Source organism: Mobula hypostoma, chromosome 14 (genome assembly GCF_963921235.1).
Source record: "Mobula hypostoma chromosome 14, sMobHyp1.1, whole genome shotgun sequence".
Classification (NCBI taxonomy): Eukaryota; Metazoa; Chordata; class Chondrichthyes; order Myliobatiformes; family Myliobatidae; genus Mobula; species Mobula hypostoma.
This window is the reverse complement of record NC_086110.1, coordinates 17,369,797-17,384,741: the sequence shown is the minus strand read 5'-3', so window position 1 is coordinate 17,384,741 and position 14,945 is coordinate 17,369,797. Positions and strand designations below refer to the sequence as shown.

Here is a 14,945-nt window from a genome sequence, read left to right as displayed (position 1 = left end):
TGAAAATCTGCTTTCATGTAACTTTCAGTCGATGTAATCTAGTTCACAGTAAGTTAGAAATTAATTATCCTTGTGTTGCCCTTAAGGCATTTATTTGACTTTGTTGGGTCTACGCTTTAAATTATTTGTTTGTAACTATTTTCTAGTGAAAGTTAAAGGTTGATAATTAAGTTACAGTATAACAAAGGTAAATTCATTGTCTACGGCATATCGCGGCAAGTGATGACGTCACCTCCGGTTTGCCGCGTCTGGTGTGGAACTTCCGGTTCGGAGAAGGTGAGAAGGTGGGTGCCATGCGTGCAGCGGGATCATGAAGAGCTCTGTGTCTACCCAGAAAGAAATGTTATAGAAGCAACGCCGTAAGTTCCTATGAAAGTATTTGAAGTAAAAATATTAACACGGTAGGGGCAGTCCGGGTGGCACGTGTGTTGGGTTTTCATTTTCAAACGCGGGGTGGGCTCGGGCCCGGCGGTGGTTTGACGCGACCCCTCCCTCCCTACTCGGGGCGGCTGGAGACACTCGCTAAAAGAAGAGAGCGTGGGTGATCTCCAGAATGAAACAGACACTGTATATTTTTGTATTTTTGTTATCAACAGTTTTCACCATACGATGTTAATGTGGAAGAGTGCACAGTAAATGGTTAACCTTACTACGACTCTCTCTTCATTGGCTCTGGTTTAACTAGATGTTTAGTCAGAGTTTCAACACGCTGCACAAGAACACAACAATCCTCTTATTATTTATGTGTCTTTTTCCAATTATTAAATCTCGGGGTTTCATCATCAATATACAGAGGGAATACCAACAGTCCCAAAACGAATCCTGTGGGATACCAACAAACACCACTGTAAAAGTACACTTCATCATACTTCGACATTTCCATTGTAGCTCATACTATGAAGATAAGGTAGATTGAAATGTAAATTTAAATTTGTAGCTATGTGCCACCATGTTTTGTGACTAGACAGATTCATAAATTAAATGTATGTCTGTCAAAATACATAATGATCAAAATACATTCTCTTAAACACCTTCCATTCCATTCCCTGAGTACAGAATGGCAATTGAAACCAATAGGAACATGATCAACACCTAATCTTTCTAAGTAGATAGTCAAAGTAAGGGCTACAAAAACACAACTGACACAGAAACAGAAAATAGGTCAGCGCTTCCTGTAAAGAGAATAAAAGGATCAGTTCCAGAACATTCTAAAAGTTTATGAAAATTCATCTACCTGAGCACCAACTCTGTAGACACTGCCTGACCCCTGCTGTTACACTTCCACAATTTTACTGTTTTGTTTTAAGGTGCTTCAATACTTAAAAGTTTAAAGGTTAGCTTTATTTGTCACATGTACTTAGCGAACTGTGTCACTTGTGTCAAATCAAATCAGCCAGGGTTCTGCTGGTGGCAGCCCACAAATGTCAGCATGCTTCCAGTCCCAACATTGCATGGCCACAACTTCCTCACCCTCACCGTACAGCTTAGGAATGTGGACAGAAAGTGGAACATGCAGAGGAAACCCACACAGTCACAGGGAGAATGTGGTAGGGATCCAGTCCCATCAGTATTCACTGATGCTGTAAATCCGGTGCTGTAACTGCTTATTAAATTTTACATTTCCAGCACCTGTATTTTTATGTTTTTCTGAAGTACTTCAGGATGCTGGAAAGCTAAAATGAAAAACACTGAAGCGCTCAGCAGGTTGGTAAACTAAAAGGAAGTATTAATGATTCAGGTCGATGATCCTGGCGGCCCTGTTTAGTGATTCCACCGACACTGGTTCTTATTTCAATTGTCATTCCTAGCTTATTCTCAATGCTATTATTACAGTTTTATAATTCCCGAGTCAATATTACTACGTAGAATACAATTTGGTGTAAACTCCACTTCTGTACATTGCAAGCTACATGTAAAGATCGGAAATTAGATTACAAGCTTGTTCATGTGCATGAAAAACTGCCTATTTTAGCAAACCAGATAGAAACATCTATTACATTCCAGAAACTTATCGGCAATTCATTGCATATTACCAACAGTTCACACATAAAAAGCAAACTAAGGCTTCATTGTGTGAGCATTACACATAATACTTCTGATTTTAAAAAGGTTATGAGCACACACAAATCAGTTGAGGTCTCTCCACATGACAAACTGCTTCCAATGTTAACCCTGCCTATTGTCCAATTCAATGTATTTAGTTCCGGGTGGCCTAGCATTAACACAGCATCTCTTAATTTTGTCAAACTAAGGGTTTATTTGTACAAAAAATAATTTAGGATTTGCTCATGTACTATTTCCAACAAAAATTAATTTATTTAGCATTGGGTATTTTTGATGAAGTTACACTACTAAAATGAGTTCCTGTACTAAATGCACTTTCATTACACTATATCTCTATTACTATGATGGCTGTATTTGAATGATGAGAGTTGATCTGAGATTCCTGAAGCTGACAGTTTGTTCCATGCTGCAGTGTGCTGAGAGCCAAGATTTGACATGTCTGTCCTCTGGCGAGTTGCGTTCAGCAGCTCTTGTAAGTAATTATTGGAGGATTTGATGGCTCTAAAAAATAGGTAACAAATAAATGAACAGAATAACAAAGCAGAAAGAGTTTATGAGAAACTTATAACTGTAGTTCCAAATATACAGTTTACTTTAATCAGAAAAGCTGAAGCTGATCACAAAAGGGTAACAACACCAGCTGCTATTCGATTCATCATGTTCAGTGGTGGTTCTACAGAACAGCAATCCGATTTATCCGAATCTCCCATCCTTTATTCCAGTCCTCTGGAATCAATGGGCTTGACCCTGTTGACGATGGTCTTCAACAGTGTCTTGCAGTCTGCATATAACAACAGGATGGGTCTCCAATTCCTGATGCTATCCCTGCCCCCCTCCTGCTTGTAAATGAGGGAAATGGAGTCTGATACACTGCCAGTCAAACACATAACATCGTACACTTCCAGCAGCTCTGGAGTCATCCAGTGCTACTGAGCCCAACATAACTCAGCCAGTCAGCCATCGCTTCCGAGAGTTTTGCTCAAATTGTAGGATGAGATGGAGTCAGTCAGTTCCTCCAGGATCAGTTGCTAGTCCAGACTCTCCTATCTGCTGTCATCCAAGACCTCCATGATGGAGAATGAAACACCCAAATATTCCACATATAACCATAAGATTTTGGAGCAGATAGAGGGAATTCGGATCAAAGAGTCTGCCCCACCATTTCATCATGGCTGATCCGTTTCCCTCTGTCATGCTGGCTCTCCTGATCTAAGCATGGGTTTCCAAATACTCATATACCCTATCATGAAGAATATTCTCCAGTAATTTCCCAACAACTGACCTGAGACTCACCAGTCTATAGTTCCCAGGATTTTCCCGTGTTTCCTTCTTAAATAGAGGTACAACATAAGCCAGTCCTCCAGGACCTCTCCTGTGGCTACAGAGGACACGAAGATAGTGTCCAGCAATCTCATCCCTTGCCTCCTTCAATAACCAGGTGAAAAACCCATCAGACTCTGGGGACATTTCCACCTTTATACTCATTTGGAGGAACGATACTTCCTCCACCTTGACCTCTAAACAGCCTAACGTAGTGATACACTCAGCACTGATCTCCTGGTCCTCCATATCCTTTTCCTTGGTAAATACTGAAGCAAAGTACTCATTAAGTCTCTCACTCATATTCTCCACATCCAAGCAAATGTTCCCCCTTTATCCCTAAGCCTGCTAGATTTTCCTCGAAGAACAGCACAACCTCAATTACCCTGAGAGCTACAGTATGTTGGCTGGGGTCGGAGATTTAAGCTTTGGCTTTTGGTAGGATCATCCATGCCAGACAGGTCAAAAGACAGAGTCCAGACTCAGAATGGTCCACTGGTCCTCCAGGGTGAGGAATTCCACTCAGATCTGACACCCTGACTGGTAAAACATAATTATTACAGAAACAGCAACGAAGAATCCTCCATCTGAGTGTGAAGGTATTCCTGAGTCTCCACCAGGGACTTGCACGACTGTCAGTAGTGAAAACCGAGAGGAAACTTCTGCTGTGATGAAGGAAGCCATGAGCGCCCCAGAGATGAAGGACATTCATTGCTGCCCGAAATGCCAGCGATGTAACGGCAAATGAGAAGAGATTAGATTTTTGGTTCCCCTTTAAGCTGGAATACTCTATTTGCTTGTTCTCCTGCTCCTGTCTTATTTTTGTTTTCTTTCTACAGTTTATTGTACTCATCCTGGCCTTAAAAATTACCCTGGTGGGACTGCAGGTTTCTGGAAAGCAAATGCTTTGAGGAGAAAGGTGTTTCAAGGTAGAACAGCACCTCTGATAAGAATTTAAATAGAGTGATGTCTTCACATTGTTGATTTCAACTTTTTAAACAAGCAAATTATACCATTTCAGGGCGATTTTCTGCTACAGTATGGAGGAGCAGTTTTAAATTATCTTCACAACACTGCAGATAACAAAAATATTACCAGGAAATTTCGAAATACAGGAATTTGAATAGTTTTTAGGTGCAGTATTTTAAGTAGCGGAGAGGGTAAGAAAACATAAAGTAATATATATTGAAATGCCATTACATTGCTTGCTAAATTTGATACACTGGATTCTGAATGAAATATTAGATATTAATATATCTTCTGATTTTCAAATAAGATGGTTTTGCTGACATACCACAATAGTTTTCTATGTTTTTATTACCTATGACTCTCTTGTAACATCATGACAGTCCTTTAACTTGTTGCGTTGTTTAATTTCCTGACTCAAATATTCCACTAGCAAATTTAGTCTGTCGTTTTCTCTGTGAAGTTCCTCTAAGAAAACAGATAAACAGAAAATGCTTCATCATTTTACAAGAATTATAGTATATCTTGGTTTATATTCAGGTTAAATCTCTGTCAAGCAACTTTGATATTTAGTGGGTAAATATTAAAATAACAAACAGCAGCAAAGGTTTTGAAGTGGCAGGGTTATTATACATTAACATTTTTACTGCAATAATTAGCTCCTAAATCCTTAATATTTTAAATTTTTCCCTGAATATTCCAATTCCTGAGTAGATGGTTGACAAAACCAAATGGGATATCTGGATTTATACAAAAGATCATCAAAATACAGGGATGTAATATGTAAGTTCTGCCAGCTGGTGGCGTGGTGGCGCTAGCCTTCGAAGCGAAGGCTCCCGAGTTCGAATCCAGCCGGCTCCCTTGCTCGCTTTCCATCCATGCTGGGTTGAGCGTCGAGATAGCAACTCAGCCTCGTAAAAATAAGAAAGCCTGCTAAAAAAAAAACGCCATCATGACGGCATCCCGATAACTCCACTGAGAGTTAAGGGCTTTCTTCTTCTTCTAATATGTAAGTTGGCAAACTTTTGCAAGTAAAACGTTGCCGATGTTAGAAAGCTGAAATAAAAACAATAGAAAAATCTGCTTGTACGAAACATCTGTGGAAGGTGGGAAAAGGGTAAATATTTCAACAAATCAGGTAATCACCTGTAAGTTTAACTTGTTTTACCTCCAGAGATGGAACCTGACTTGCTGCATATTTTCACCATTTTCTGATTTTATTACAACACAAACTGTTAGGATATAAACTTTGCATAATTGAATAATCTCTTAATATTCAACCTTCATGCTCTTCCATCGTGCACCTATCATGTGATGGTGTGAAGATGTATGCCATTTACGTACTCTTACTGATAATTTGCAATGCAATATGTAAACAACAAAGAATGCTTAATTAAACAATATATGTACGATATTACTCAAATCTTAATGTAATTTTAAATAAGCAAAACATATCACCTGCATCAAATGTATTTTATGCTGCATAGAAAGGCAGGTGGTGAGAATAATTTGTGTGATAGGATGGGGACCTGCCTTCAACCTCTTACAACTTGCCAACAATGCCAATTGAAAGCTTTAAAAACAAATCATACCACCTTGCAACTTGGTATATTGCAACCTTAGGATTAATACTGAATTCAAAAGAGAATTTTTCATTACTAGTCATCAAATGGAATCATTCATTCTGTGTACAACCATAAACCCTCCACAAATACTATCTGAGTGATGTGTATTTGCGGCATTGTTTTCCCCAAATGTCCTTCACTTTTCCTCATGTTCCATTGTTACTGGAATATTTATTGTCCGGCAGCCAGATCTGTTATTAAGTTTTTACTGCCTTTTCTCAGATGACATCACTAATAATTGTGTCACTTCAGACACTTTCCAACTCCACCCGATCACAAACACGTCCTTTAGCTCCACCCATTCACTTGCTCCACAACTTAAAACATATGATTCCACAATTTTCCAATTTTATGATGGATCATTAGCCAGTATGACTCCTTCTCTCTATCCATTGAAGCTGCTTAACTTGCTGAGATATTTCCTGTTTTTTCTATTTTCATTTCATAACGCATCTACAGAAACATGTTAAGAAGAAACCTACCGTTACGTTGTTGATGTCCAGCACAATTCACAGGTTCTAAACTCTTTAACTGAGAGCGCAGCTTGTTGTTTTCCTCTATCAATTTCTCAAACTTTCCATTTAAAGATTCCTTCAAAAGGTATTAAAACAAGATGTCACCATTCCCTTCGTCAACAGCAAATGTCAAATCAATCTTTAGAATTTTTTCTAATGTGATTGGACAAGCTTGAGATATGAAAGGAAACATACCTTTTTGCAGTGCAGAAAAATACATATTTTCATTCTTCTCAATGACATACATATTCTATCAATATTTTAAACATCAAATAGATTTTTTTTTATTAAGTGCAATTGTGAACAATAGCCAGATCAGAAATGCTGATCAAGTCAACTAGTTCCCAAAGAGAACTCTGATAGGCCAATCAGATGGTTCACTGCTGCTCAGCGATAGAACACAGAACAGGCACAAGGGTTGCTAGCCCCTGTACCCCAGAAACACACCTGAGCCTGTAAGCGCTTGACATCAGACCAAAAGCTTGGTAAAAAGTTAGATTTTAGAGAATGTGGTTACGAAAGAAATAAAAAGTTAAAGGTGCTGACAAGCTTAAGGAGGGAATTTCTGCATTTTTGCAACAGGGAGCTGAAAACTACTGATGGAATGAATGAAGAAGATATCGCACAAGGGTCAGAATTGCCACAACACAGGGATCTCCGTGTGGAGAAAGAGCTGAAGAATTTTAGAGGTTGACTGAAAAATCTCCCCCCAATAATTATCCATTGTTTTTGAGAAACACTCTTGGATTTAGTGCACATTTGTTTTAAATAAGATGAGTTAACAGGTTTCTGTAACATCAGATTATATTTTACAAATTGATTTGTGGCAGTGGAAGTGGTGGACACAAGATTAAATGATGCTCACCAAATCACCACCTTTCTGAGTCAATTGATGTTTAATATGAAGGAACTCTGCAGAGTCTAGGCCAGACACTGTTCTGGTCAGCAGAGATCTGTTCTCTTCTGTTAATAATTTAACCTTTTCTTCCAGGCTTTGAATTTTTGTAACGGCCATTGTGTCCAGCGCATTGAAGAACAGTTCAACAACAGAATCTATAGAAGAGTTTGTTGCAACAAAGAAAAAATGAATCACTGGTCCAACATATATTTGCGGCGATTTGGAAGTTCTAGGATAGCACTTCAGTTGTCATTCGATACATCCAGTATCTTTTAAAATTAGCTGATAAACAAGATATGGAGTAGCATTATAAATGTTACTTAGTTGTATCGATGAGGCAAGACAATTGTAACCCTAACCCTAAACCTAGCATTTTCATTTTTTCTCCTTTTGTAAGTTCTTCAAAAAACAACTGCAAACAAACTTTTGGTCATCTCTGGTTTCTTCTTATCATCTGCTTACTTAGTTTTAGTTTGCTGAATGAACTTTACAAGCTATTTTTATTCAAATATTCAATAAAAATTTGTTGCCTCAAAATCAGGCTTCATGTAAGGTCTAATCAATATTACCCAGAATTGATAACTTGTGGATTTTATCTCTTGATCTCAACCTGGGTGATTACCTCACGGTTCATTAAGGAAGACAACTGACTAAGAAACCTCTGGTTTGTGTGGTGTGAATTTGAACCACTCCAGTGTCGGTCCACTAGATCAAGTAAATTCTGCAAGTGGGGGGAAATGTTTGCAGAGCTGCCAGATCTGAGCCCCAATGGAATTCGAGGATGATAATCACCACATTGATCTACTTCAAGCAATTTATCCAAAGTTGCCTGCTGGTAAAAGGAGAAATATAGTTACAATGTGTTTGTATGTGCAAAAGATTCAGAGTTCCTTTAAAAATCACCATTTTTAATTTATGTTAGATCATTTGGACACTTTTTTGCAAAAGTGAGGAATAACCACAGCTGATAAACCTGTCAACTGATGGAAATTACCCATTCAAATCAAAATAATAACACTGCGAGTGGTTTTCACAAAATAGATCAAGTATACTTAGTTTGCCAGATACTTCCAAATAATATCAGTTTTGAAACATGGCAAATTTTAATTTGTATGACGACTGTGAAGTAACAATATCAAATATTCACTTTGTTCCCATGAACTCATGCACAGTAAGATATTTTAAAAGGGGGCAAATCTAGCACAATATGGACTCTTGGGATTTATGTCAACAGGTCAAACATTGTTTAACTCCTGAACCAATCACTCTGAAGAAATAGTTAAATAAACATCTCAGGAAGAGTAAGTCAGAATAGTGAAGTCATTGCAAAATCAAGTACAGAATGGATTCAGAAAAGGAAATGAAATACATTTTCAGTTGATTTTTAAAATTCTCCAAAATGATGAAGAAAAGAATTTCTCCATGAACTGTTAAATTTTAAGCAAGAGGCAGTCTGTTTGACAATATACTGTCACACAGCCACACAGCATGGAAATAAGCCCCTTCACTCATCATGTCTATGCCAGTCATTACTTTCCCATCTTTACTAAACCCATTTCCTAGCATCCAGCCGTACCATTCAGTGCCCTTTGATGGCTCAAGTGCCTATCAAAATACCTCTTATACGCTGTGATTGTACTTGCCTCTATCATCCTCTCAGGTGGTGTGTTCCAGATTTCGGGTAAAAGTTCTTCCTCAAACCTGTTATCCTTGTTCTTAAATCAATGCCCTCACACCTCTCCAAAGATTAAAAGTTCTTCATACGAGCTATAGTCTTTTAATTTTGCATACGCTTACCAGCAACCTACTCCTTCAGCCCAGCCCTTGCCCTCTTAAGAAAGCAAACCTAGCCTATTTTGTTTGACAATATCCCAATGGATTTCCTTTGCACCTTTTCCAGTACAATCACATCCTTCCTTAGTTGTGGGAATCAGACCCATGTACAGTAATCCAGTAAAGCTTCACACAGAGGTTCCACATGTTGCAAATCAATTTAACTGACTTCAGACACGAGCCTTCAGATTTGAATATAAATTAAGAATTAAGTCTAAAATGCAGCTCTGAACAATGGGTTCCTAAGAATTGTGAACCAAGTTAATTGGAAGAACAGACATGCTAATTTAAATTTGTGGCTGATGTGCATTTGGGTGTGTGTAATACAGTTGTGAGCAGGGAGTATGTTGGTGGGAAGATCCAGGCATTTGAAACTCTTAAATGTAGTTCAAAGGAAGCATTGTAAATATCGATTTGTTAGAATTGTCCTGAAATTTCTTTGATGTTTAGCACATAAAATGTTGTGTATTACTGGGTCAAGCATATCTCTTGCTCCGAAAGGGTCTCTCTCCTTCTCTCTTGTGACTCCAAAGGCTGTTAGCTTATTTGTGATATTTTGTCAAATAAAGCGACTGCTTCATACCGACCAGTACTTCCCTCTGGTGACTTAATTCACGCAAAAACATTTGGTGTCAGGAGAGGGATTCCTTCTTGCGACTCATCGTGTGGACCAGCAATCTCTGCAGTTGATGTGGGTAAGTATTTTTAAAACTGGCATTCACACTTGGACCTGTTCAGATCAGTGGTTAGGTATCATGAACACGCCGAAGAGGTGAACTGGTAGATATTAAAGTAATGTTTGAGTGTGTGCTTGTGTGTTAATGTAAGAGACTAAAATTTGTGTGGTAATTTGGTAAGGTGGGACCACCAGTTACGGAGGGTGGTTTCTGAAGGTTCAGGAGGCTACTGGGGTTGTGTATATTCAATCCAAGAACTGTAATTTAGCATACGCATTTGCGAGTGTGTGTGCCTTAGTGTAACAGTTACAGGCAAAGGAATACAGCAGGCATTATGAGTTTAGATGCACATTGCATTGTACTTACTCTGCGGTTTTAAGTGTGTACTGCTTAACTTGTATCCGTCACTTATGTCTTATGTTGTGTGGGAATTAGAGGAGATATATCAGGGTGAGGTTTTACAGAGATGCATCTCTCCGGAGAGCAGCTGTTGAGGTCAGGTAACATCAGGTCATGAACCCTGGAGACCCAAGCCAATCCTCAACCGTGACTACAACCATTCATGAACCCATCAACCCTGGGGAGAAATAGCGCATTTTGTCAAAAGTTGCACTCACTGGAAGTTGCATGTGGCAATTCAGAGAGAAGAAGCAACAGAAATTACAAGTGCACAGAAAGCTGTGAAAAGCATGTTAAAGTGTAATGGGATCAGTGCTGTGTAATGAAGGCTGTTTGCTGAAGTCATTTAAAGTTCTTTAGCACATGTGCTAACCCCCAGACATCACTCTAACAAGCCCTCTGCCTTTCATATACAAATAAAGTGCTTGAGGATCTCACCTATGAATGACATTTCATGGCCTCTTCTTACCCTCTGTTTCCTTTATGAAACCCCCAATACTTTTCTTATTCTTTGAAAAGCCTCCGATTTTTAGTTCTCTATACTTGCCACAAACTTTCTTCCTATTGCCATTTACCACCACAGGTTCAACTTCACAAGATCAACATTTAACTCTTCCTTCCCTTTCTGAGTCTTTCTGTCTCAATTTCTGGAGAAAAACCATTTACTAACATCAATCAGAAGCCTCCTGACTCCAACAGCTACTTTAATGATTCTTCACCTACCCCATCTCCTATGAGGACTATAATCCATTCTCCCAGTTCCTCAGAATCCATCATATTTGCTCTGGTGATGTCATGTGAATTTTCAACATTTCTTGTTTTCACAAAAGGGAGTTTAAGGAATTTTTCATGACATCAAAAAGTGCCAATGAATATCAGCCAATCAAGTTTTTGCCTAAAGTCACCTTTGAAGTTTTGTTGAAAACAAAAATCACTAGAATCAGTCCAACCTGTGGCTTTGGTTATGTGATGTACACAGGTTACCTCCTGGTATCAAGACCTCCAAGTTACTGTAAAGACATGATGAGAAATGTAGTGCCTCACACAGTCAGAATTGAGGGGGTGGGGTATGAACATGAATACAATCAAATAATTTCTTACAGTATTCTCATTTACACAATACCACATCAGTCTTCTAATGTTGAAGACAACCTTATTGTCTAATATAGGCTGAAGACAACTGGACTTTCAAAAAATTAACTTTGTTAAGTAAACTGTGTTTGTTACCTTTCAATTATGACTTGGCTGTAAGGAATTTAAACTGCTTGTTTTTGTCACTTCTAATTTATAGTCAATATATTCCTTGTGGCTCTGGTTAATTTTGATTGTCTTTCTGAATTCTTATTCCCCATAAATTTCTGTATTGATGTGCTCAGTAAAGCCAGCTGATGCTATGTTATGTTGGTCACAAGATGATGTTTCTTGGTGTGGCATTTGGCTGGTGGAAGGCATTCTCAATTTGTGACAGCTGGCACTATCGTCTTCAGGGATACTTCTACTGCTTAGCTTATTATTTTTAAACGGAATTTCATCTGAAAATGATACTCCTGATCCTCCCCTGGATCGATTACAAACATTCTTCCCAATAGAACAGAAAGAGGATTGGTAAATTCTGTAATCACCTGAAAGGCAAATATGTTACAAAATAGTTGTGTTGAAAGAAAACACACTTTGTTCAATGTCTAACTCCTGAGAATGATTAAGTAGGTTAATTGGATATTCATTTTTAATAATGTCTTTAAAAATGTAACTGAAACTGCAAAGGAATATTGTGTTTAACTATAAAACTTCATCACTTTCTCTGATAAAGGATCATCACAAGCATAACGTGTAACTTGTTATGTATTTAATATCTCAATAATATTTCAGTAACCTTGTATATACATTGTTTAATTAAGTATTCCTGTTTATTTAAGTAATTTATATGAAAAATATGCAGACCTCATCACGCTGCATGATATACACACGCCTCACTCAAAGTAAACTCAAAGTTACACCCGTATTTTCGGATTCCATGTTTTTCCTTCAAAATTAGTTTAATGTTTCAAAGTTACAAAAGATAGAAACTTCCCTTTGGACTTGGGAGACTTTTCAATGCAACAGAACTGAAGCGAGGTGAGGCAGTGGGCCGATCACCGAGGGCAAGGAAGGACTGAAGTTCGATCGATTTAAGCTCTGTGCCAAATCGGAAAGGTCGGGTACTGGCCTCACCAAGGTGGCCGGATATCGGATCCTGGATTCAGGTTCCGGAGCAACAGAACCTGATGTTTGGATGATGATTTAGTCTCTGGGCCAGATTGAAAAGGTCAGGGTGCAGGACCGGAGACAAGGGACGGGCCGATTCAGCTGACTGTTCTGCTCTGTGTTGAACGAGGGCTCTTGTTGTGGACTTCAGTTCAGATCACTGTTTGCTCACATTTACTGCTTGCATGATTTCCTTTCATCTCTGTACAGTGTTTGACAGTCTTAAAATTTTTTTGAGGGATTTCTTTCCTTTCATGGCTGCCTGTTAAAACATGTCTCAAGGTTGAATAGAGTATATATGCTTTGACAGTGCAAATATACCTAATATATAGTCAGCGCCACATGGACATTCAATTAAAATAATTGGAAGTGATACTGTTCTTGTACTATTTAATCAGACCCTTCATTACTTTCACATTTCATGCTGATGGGGGCAGAGGATGGATACTCAGTTATAATGGATCTTGTGCTTTACAGGCCAGAACTTTGGGACTCCAAGTATTACAGAGGTTCTTTTTCATTAGCCAGGTGCAGCTTTGACATTTATCATTCCACATCCATTTGTTTCTGTCAATGAGGATAACACTACTTTGTTTATACATTCACATTCATGAAGAGATCATCTTGAATTCATATTTCTGGGTGATGTATTTGGCACATCATCAGTGGCCATGGACTGAATTTTTGGAACCCTTATTCAGTGAAGTGGAAAAAATACTTGAGGTGCAGGAATTAAAAACACTCCCCAAAATGAGCAGAAAGATCCTCGCTACTACTTGCTTTGTTCTTCAAGTTTCTTCCTCTCCTCCTCCTCGTCCTTTCCCAGGAGTTGTTGTGTGGCGATGCTCCATGGAGTTTGCGCTGGCTCTAGTGAAGAAACATCTGACAGCGCTTTGATGGTTGCTTCCATAATCGCCAAGAGGCTTTGGTTTAAATGTGTCCTTTAGACTTTCAGTAGAGAAGAGTTATGAATTCAGTGATAGCATTTGTCTGCAAGGAGCCATATGCTGCTTCAGTATGGTGACTGAAATATGACAGCACAGGACTATTTCTGAATGAATGGGTCTTGAAAACACAGTGCAAGGTTTTGTCAGGGAGGATATGTTGGTGATAGTTATAAGCATATTTTCCGGTTGTTGGTGAAATGACATCAGCACTGGACTTCGAGGCGAATGTTCCCGGGATTCAATATGGCCGGCCGCTTGCACGGTTTCCATCCCTATTGGGTTGAATGTCGAGCTAGCAATTTGGCCTCGTAAAAAGACGACAAGTGCTGAGGAAACAGCAAGCAATGTCACCCAATGTGCCACAAGGCGTAAAAAGGAACTACCACAACAACATATGCATATTTGCAAATGCAGGAGAATTTTGGGAGATGTTAGGTACTATTTGTAGATGCAGAAACGGACAGCAGTTTTAGTAATTTAGCTCCCGGTTTACACATTGTCAGTGGCACACTCCAGGCATAAACATTTGACCTGTAACAGACAGGCAGATCTCAGTGATCATTTCTTTATTGAAAATCTTTGCCTCCGGTGTGCTTCATATCTCAGCTGAATGAAGGAAGGAACATTGCTCCTGGGTGTTGCTGCGGAGTTAACCCTCCAGCTGCCAGTTAGAATTCAAGCTGTACCAATACTAATGTACATACATTTTTAAATATAAATCCAGAAGGCTTTACCTTCACTGAGATGAATGTGATTTTGTTCACTTCTCAAATGTTTAGTTTCCTACAGGAAATGATAATTTTATTATAAGGATACTGTTCCAATATTGCAAGTTAAGAAAGAACATCTGACAAGTGTATAAAAATTAGTAATGTTCCCAGTTTTAAATACACACAAATAGTCTCAGTTACACTGTATGTTGGCTTGATTCACATAGCCCCAGACAGTCATCATTCAAAATTTAGTCTGCTTGAATGCGTTCATGTAATTTCTAAATGTAGAGGTAGATGCAAGTAGAACAGACTAATTAATATTTATAGGTTAAGATCTAAGTTGTTTTAATAAATTAATTAAATTGAATAGAAAACACAATTGATAGGAAACATGAAACAAAATTGGACAGAGGTTGAAGGGCAGCTGATGTATTGATATAGCAACCTGATACAGGTAGGAAAGGGAACTCACTGGGATACATCCATGAAACTGGAACATCCTAGGTCGGGATTTGGGCAGAGGGATAGGAATGCAACTTAGAATCATGTGGTACCCTTGGATAATAGCCTATTCCTCTATAATAGTCTCTAGGGGTGTGAACGAAGTCCAGACAGAAAAGGGGCAATCTAATTATAGATGGAACCCAGCTGGTGATAGTGAAATGGAACAGTGAAAGGGACAGTAGTTAGGGGCATAGCTACAATGGCGAGGAGTGTTGTGTGCCCACTGTCTCAATTAAGCCT

At 38.7% G+C, this 14,945-nt stretch overlaps 1 long non-coding RNA gene across 1 annotated transcript; it reads left to right on the top strand.

Annotated features, from left to right (window-relative positions):
- The first annotated feature begins 262 nt into the window (after nt 1-262).
- Nucleotides 263-9,900, top strand: LOC134356456 (uncharacterized). The gene is made up of 3 exons (XR_010020356.1): nt 263-359; nt 4,224-4,313; nt 7,482-9,900. It is a non-coding gene; the product is annotated as an uncharacterized LOC134356456 (long non-coding RNA).
- The last annotated feature ends 5,045 nt before the right edge of the window (nt 9,901-14,945 follow it).